The sequence below is a fragment of the Tachypleus tridentatus genome, chromosome 2 (genome assembly GCF_004210375.1).
Source record: "Tachypleus tridentatus isolate NWPU-2018 chromosome 2, ASM421037v1, whole genome shotgun sequence".
In the NCBI taxonomy this organism is placed as follows: domain Eukaryota; kingdom Metazoa; phylum Arthropoda; class Merostomata; order Xiphosura; family Limulidae; genus Tachypleus; species Tachypleus tridentatus.
This window is the reverse complement of record NC_134826.1, coordinates 29,042,242-29,048,339: the sequence shown is the minus strand read 5'-3', so window position 1 is coordinate 29,048,339 and position 6,098 is coordinate 29,042,242.

Sequence of the window (6,098 nt, the reverse complement as noted above, 5' to 3'; positions counted from 1 at the left end):
TCTCATCTTTTTCATTTTTTTTTAAATTTCATTGAAACAAGCTGATAAGTGAACATTTGTTTCATGTTTACAATTTAATGACAAGATACATTGTTAATATCACATTATTTTTGTCCATTTCTCTAATTTTATATTGTATTGGGGATCAATGAAGCTGTAATAGTCCTCCAGGATTGTACAAGTACTCCTGAGAGCCAACAGAGCCTATACCTTCCATCGTTTCCCTAACTCATTGCAGCTTCTTAAAATCAACTCTGTCATTTACTAGTGAGAACATGATATAGACCCTAGGTCGTAGAATATCATACCACACGTTCACGCACAACTTCCAGGTTCCTTCCTACCAAAAATTGCAAGAAAGCAAGCCACTATATTATACATTATTTTGATACTTAAGAAACTGGTGTTTTTACACTCATGTACACAGATCCGTCAATTTCGAAAATACTTGATAATTTTTATATTGAATATTAATTTGGATTGTTCTATTCTTCTTTATTTATTTTAACTGAAACTGTTTTATCAAATACGTTTTTACAATGGGAAATCACAAACTTACGTTATGTAAGAACAATTTATCCTGTCATCTAGCGACCCAAAATGAAATCCTTGTTTGTGAAACACCGCCGTCTGATCAGGTTTGCCATTTGGTACTTTTCAACACCAAAACTGGGCATATTTGGTACTGAACAAAGCTATTTGGTTCCGAAAATAAATATTTGGTATTGAAGCAAAAATTTGGTCTTAACCTCGAATTTCTAAGACTAAATACATGAATATACATTATACTGGGTCTTATTAGTTGGAGCCTGGCATGGCTAGGTGGTTAAGGCACTCAACTCGTAATCCAATGGTCGCGGGTTCGAATCCCCGTCACATCAAACATGCTCGCCCCCTCAGCTGTGGGGGTGTTATAGGTTATGATTAATCCCCCTACTTGTTGGTAAAAGAGTAGCCCAAGAGTTGGCGGTGGGTGGTGATGACTAGCTGCCTTCCCTCTTGTCTTACACTGCTAAATTAAGGACGGCTAGCATAGATAGCCTTATAGTGACTTTCTGTGAAATTTGAAACAAAACAGCCTTTTTATATATGTAAAAACGACGCGTTTGGGTTGATAAAATATTAAAGGTAGAGGAGCGAATAACGTTTCGACCTTCTTCGGTCATCGTCAGGTTCACAAACCTTTTTTCTCGGCATCACTGAAAACAGCCTTATTAGTTTTTACGTGTACAATTAAGTTATACTTTTGACATCATCAATCACACAATTTGTCATCTCTTTTCGCGCTTCGTATCATGGTCGCGCATTCGTACAGTTTACCGTTGCCAAAGCAACGTTGCTTGTGTGTGACCAAACCCATGAACTCGCACTGTGTAAAGTTAAATTTAATGTGCAACTCGACAGCGTATAGGCCTTCTCTCGCTCACATACGTTAAATATACTAACAAAAATTTGAAAATGCCGAAGTGGAAAGATTACGAGGCTGCAAGAAAGTATAATCCCGAGTAGGAAAGAGAGAATACCCTTGGCTGAGTAAGAGTACCGATAGTAATGAGCAGGCATATTGTGAAGTATGTAAGCAAAATCTGTGCCCCATAAAGACCACCTTAAAGACACACAGTGAGACAAAATAACATAAGGTTAGAAGTACCATTATTTCCTCGTCCAGTGTAATAAATTTTTCAAAGACAACATCAAAAGCTTTCAAGTAACTTAAAAAAATGTGAAATAGAGAAAGGAGAGTCTCGAGCTTCCTAATGTGAAACGTGAAAATAATATATGCTTATTAATAAACTCATATATAACAAGTTGTTTTCCTTTTTATTATTTCCCACGCAAAAAATATGCATCTGGTAAAACAATAGAATAATATTGTTATTCAAACTTTGAAAACTCGATATTGGCACCCCAAATAAGGCTATGACTCAACTTTAACAGTTACTTGTGGGCATCACGGAGTAAGAGATTGACTATAATAGCCATCTTTTTCTCGATACACCCCAACATGCTAAGCACTGCAATTGTTAGCGATGAAGATTACTAGGGCCTGGCATGGCCAAGCGCGTAAGGCGTGCGACTCGTGATCCGAAGGTCGCGGGTTCGCGCCCGCGTCGCGCTAAACATGCTTGCCCTCCCAGCCGTGGGGGTGTATAATGTGACGGTCAATCCCACTATTCGTTGGTAAAAGAGTAGCCCAAGAGTTGGCGGTGGGTGGTGATGACTAGCTGCCTTCCCTCTAGTCTTACACTGCTAAATTAGGGACGGCTAGCACAGATAGCCCTTGAGTAGCTTTGTGCGAAATTCCAAAAAAACAAACAAAACAAACAAACAAAGATTACTAACCTTAGTATTACATTGTTAGTCTTTTTAATGAAAAATCAGTAGGCAGGTACTTATTCGATTTACTGTTTTGACTATTATACTAATTTTATTATAGTGGGGTCTTTTCTTGTTAAAGTTATTTTAAGAAAGAGTATTAGTTAAGTCCAGTTTATAATGGGAAGATTGGTAGGATAAATTAAGAAACAATGCTTAATTAAATTAATTCACTGAATTTATGGAAAAAAAAAGAGAGACTGTGACTGGAGTGTGATACTAAATGAAAATAATATTTATTTAAATAAGTGAATAAACACAGTATACTTACTTGCTTTCTATACACTGAATGGTTACCTTCAATTGGAGTTTGGAAATAATCAACAAGCTTTTTCTCTTGTTGTTTTTTGTCATCCAATGCACTTGAGATATTTTGTACTAATGCTTTAAATATTCTTTGCCAATATCATCAGTAGGCATTGATGGTCATAACAATCCATTTCTTCTATCTTGCCTCATTGTTACTGTGTGTGACAACTTTTTTTAACTTATCACATGGCCTATAAATTCTGTTTATTTTTTGTTATTTTCTTGGTGAAGTTATATGCTGTATTGACTTGTATCATTAGTTGTTCTTTACTTTTCTTAGCCTATGCTATTTGTAGCCTCCTTCTTTAGAAGCCCAATCTTGGCTGCTTCAAGTTTCCTCATAAATTCCTTTGTCCATGTTTCAGTCTTTACATTAGTTTTCATGTGCTGTTATTTTTCAGAATCGCTTTTGTATTTTGAAAGCTGTTAACCTCTCCAATGCACTTACTGTCTGTTGTTAACAGAAATAATTGAAACCATGAACTTGTTTGTTTTTTTGTCCAACCAATTATAATGCTGAAGTTTAGGAATATTATTTTTCTTGGAAGCTGTCATGTATTTTGTTTTCTTGCTATTGAAAGTAAGTCCTTTTTTTCTTTCTTTCAGCAATAATTATATTTACACTTATTGAAGATACTAGTCATTTTCAGCAAATTAGTACCATGTTATCAACATACGTTGAGATGTTGGTGTTATGTCTTCCAGTTTTAATTTCTGGCTTGTTTTCTATACATCTGAGAATCATTTGACTGTGTAATGAGAAAAGATCTGGGAAAATAACACATCGTTTCCTGACATCTTGTTTTATTCTTGAAAAGGGCCAATATCATTCTCAGCTTTGTCACCAGTAGAGACTGTAGATTATTCTAGTCTTTGCCATCAACATTTACTCTGTCCAGAATGTTTAACATTTTCTAATTTCTTAACATGTGAAATGCCTCAGTATAATTAGTAAAACATAGTTTTTTTTGTACATCAGTTGCTTTATCCATTAATGTTCTAAGTATATATATACAACATTTCTTTTCCCTTTACCTATAACAAATGCACATTATCTTCTGCTATCTTAGGGTTTTTTTCCTCCTCACCTACAGGAAATCTTTTCATCAATGTTTCTTTCCATTGTACAACTCAAGATGGTCTTTGAAGTTTGCTTGTTCTAAAATGAAGAAAATACACACACACTTGCTGACTAAAGAACAAGATACTAAAAGTATAATAAAAAGTTGGTTATAAAAGCAATAGTCTGGATAGAAAGTGTAAGGTCAGGTAAGTTTTGATCATTTACAAGGTCATTTTTGACCAGTGGTTTCTGAAGAAAAAATATTTAACCTATATCTAATTATATTAGTGAATGTCTGACATGTTTTTAGACGTGAATTTATGTGTATGCTCTTTATAAATTGATTTCATGTAAGAGGATAGATGTGTCTTTACTTGTACATCATATCTGTTTTAATGAGATCACAGAAGTTACAAATAAGTCACTGTCTGGAGGGCATCCACCATGGTATATATGACACTTATTATGCCAATGATAGAGTGATGTAATATCATAGTGTTTAATACAATCTCAATTCTTTATATTATATAAGAGCCCAATAATTTTGGCATGTAATTTTCTTAGCTTGCACTAAAGCAACTGAAAATGATCTTTTAAAATATTTAAATTACAATGCATGACATTAATAAAGTTGCTGTTACTACTTTTAATGTCTAATTTCTGTAAATATTATAATAGTTATAGATTCTTGATATTCGTGTGAGAATAATATAATTTTTAAGTCACAACCAGTTTCTTGTGTTCATTATGCTCAAATATTGTATGACAATAAAATAGGCTGATTCTGAAGTTGAGGTCAATGATAGATATAATTAATGAAGAAGAGTCAGTGGGGGAGAACATATAAGTGAAAATTATACAGGAATTATATGCCAATTGAAATGTACAAAACAATTTAATCTTGGCAGTTTAATGTTTTATAATTAATACATGTTTCAATTTGCATTATTCCTAACTATCAAAGGTCATTAAGTTGTCAGCAAAGTTTGATCCTTGCATAAACTTGAAGAATATAATTTAAATTGTAAGATGGATTATGTATGCATGAAGGGAAGGGGAGTTTGAGGGGGCTCAGCTGAATCTTTGTTTTTGTGATGTAAAATAATTATGCTTATATAGTGCAGGTGTTTATAATATCTGATGCTTTAGTTGTTATTGGATTTTATGTGAACAACCATGTAATTCTGTAAGCTATATTTCACTCAAAGTTGTTTTTACAAATTTTATGGGGGGGGGATATATTCCCATATCTCTGTAGCTTTAGCATGAGAAAGTTAACGGCTATTTTAGATGAATTTGTAATGATTGTTGCCGCAAGATTAGAAAGGCAGAACATTTTTGCATTAGTTTATATTGTTTGGAGCATTATTTAGTTAAATAAAAATCATTAATTAGGGTTAATTCTCTTTAACAACTGAGAGCAAGAAAAAAGATTTGATGACCTTGTGGATGATATTGTTACTTTATCACATGTCGGTTGGTTTTTTGGAATTTCGCACAAAGCTACACGAGGGCTATCTGTGCTAGCCGTCCATAATTTAACAGTGTAAGACCAGAGGGAAGGCAACTAGTCATCACCACCCACCGCCAACTCTTGGGCTTCTCTTTTACCAACGAATAGTGGGATTGACCGTAACATTATAACGCCCCCACAGGTAAAAGGGCGAGCATGTTTGCCGCGAACCTCAGATTACGAGTCGCACGCTTTAACACGCTTGGCCATGCCGGGCCTTCTCATTTTGAAAAATACCAGCTATAATTACCAAATTACTTACCTAATTAGATTCACACTTGGAAACAAACATTCTTTTGTAGTAATTTTCTTAATATAATTAAGTTCTCACTTTAAAACAAACATACCTAAAACTACATACAAATATATTTTCAAGACGTCTTCAAAAAGTAATAAATAAATAAAAAGGTAGACTGTATAAATAAATATTTGGTTGAGACATTGTCCTTTTAGTTTAACTGGTTTATGGAGCTAAATAATTTCCCACAACAACAAATAACTTTTTTAGTAACGAAACTCATCTCCACTCAACGGTCATAGGCCAAGTAGTTCTTTATCTTGCACTAGCTGGGGTGCCTGTGTCCTGGCACAGGCATCAATTACTTTAGAATACAATCAACAATACAAATAATTTTCCCTACTCTATTATTACAATACAGTCTGTGATAATTAACTTTTAAAAATTGTCACAATATGGTAAAACTCACAATCACGCAGTCTATATCTATTTGTATTGAACTACATCTTTGATGTGTATTTATACCCCAACAAAGATCTAGGATGTTTCACACACTACTAGATAATTATGGTGAAATAAAAGTCAATTAAAACAATGAG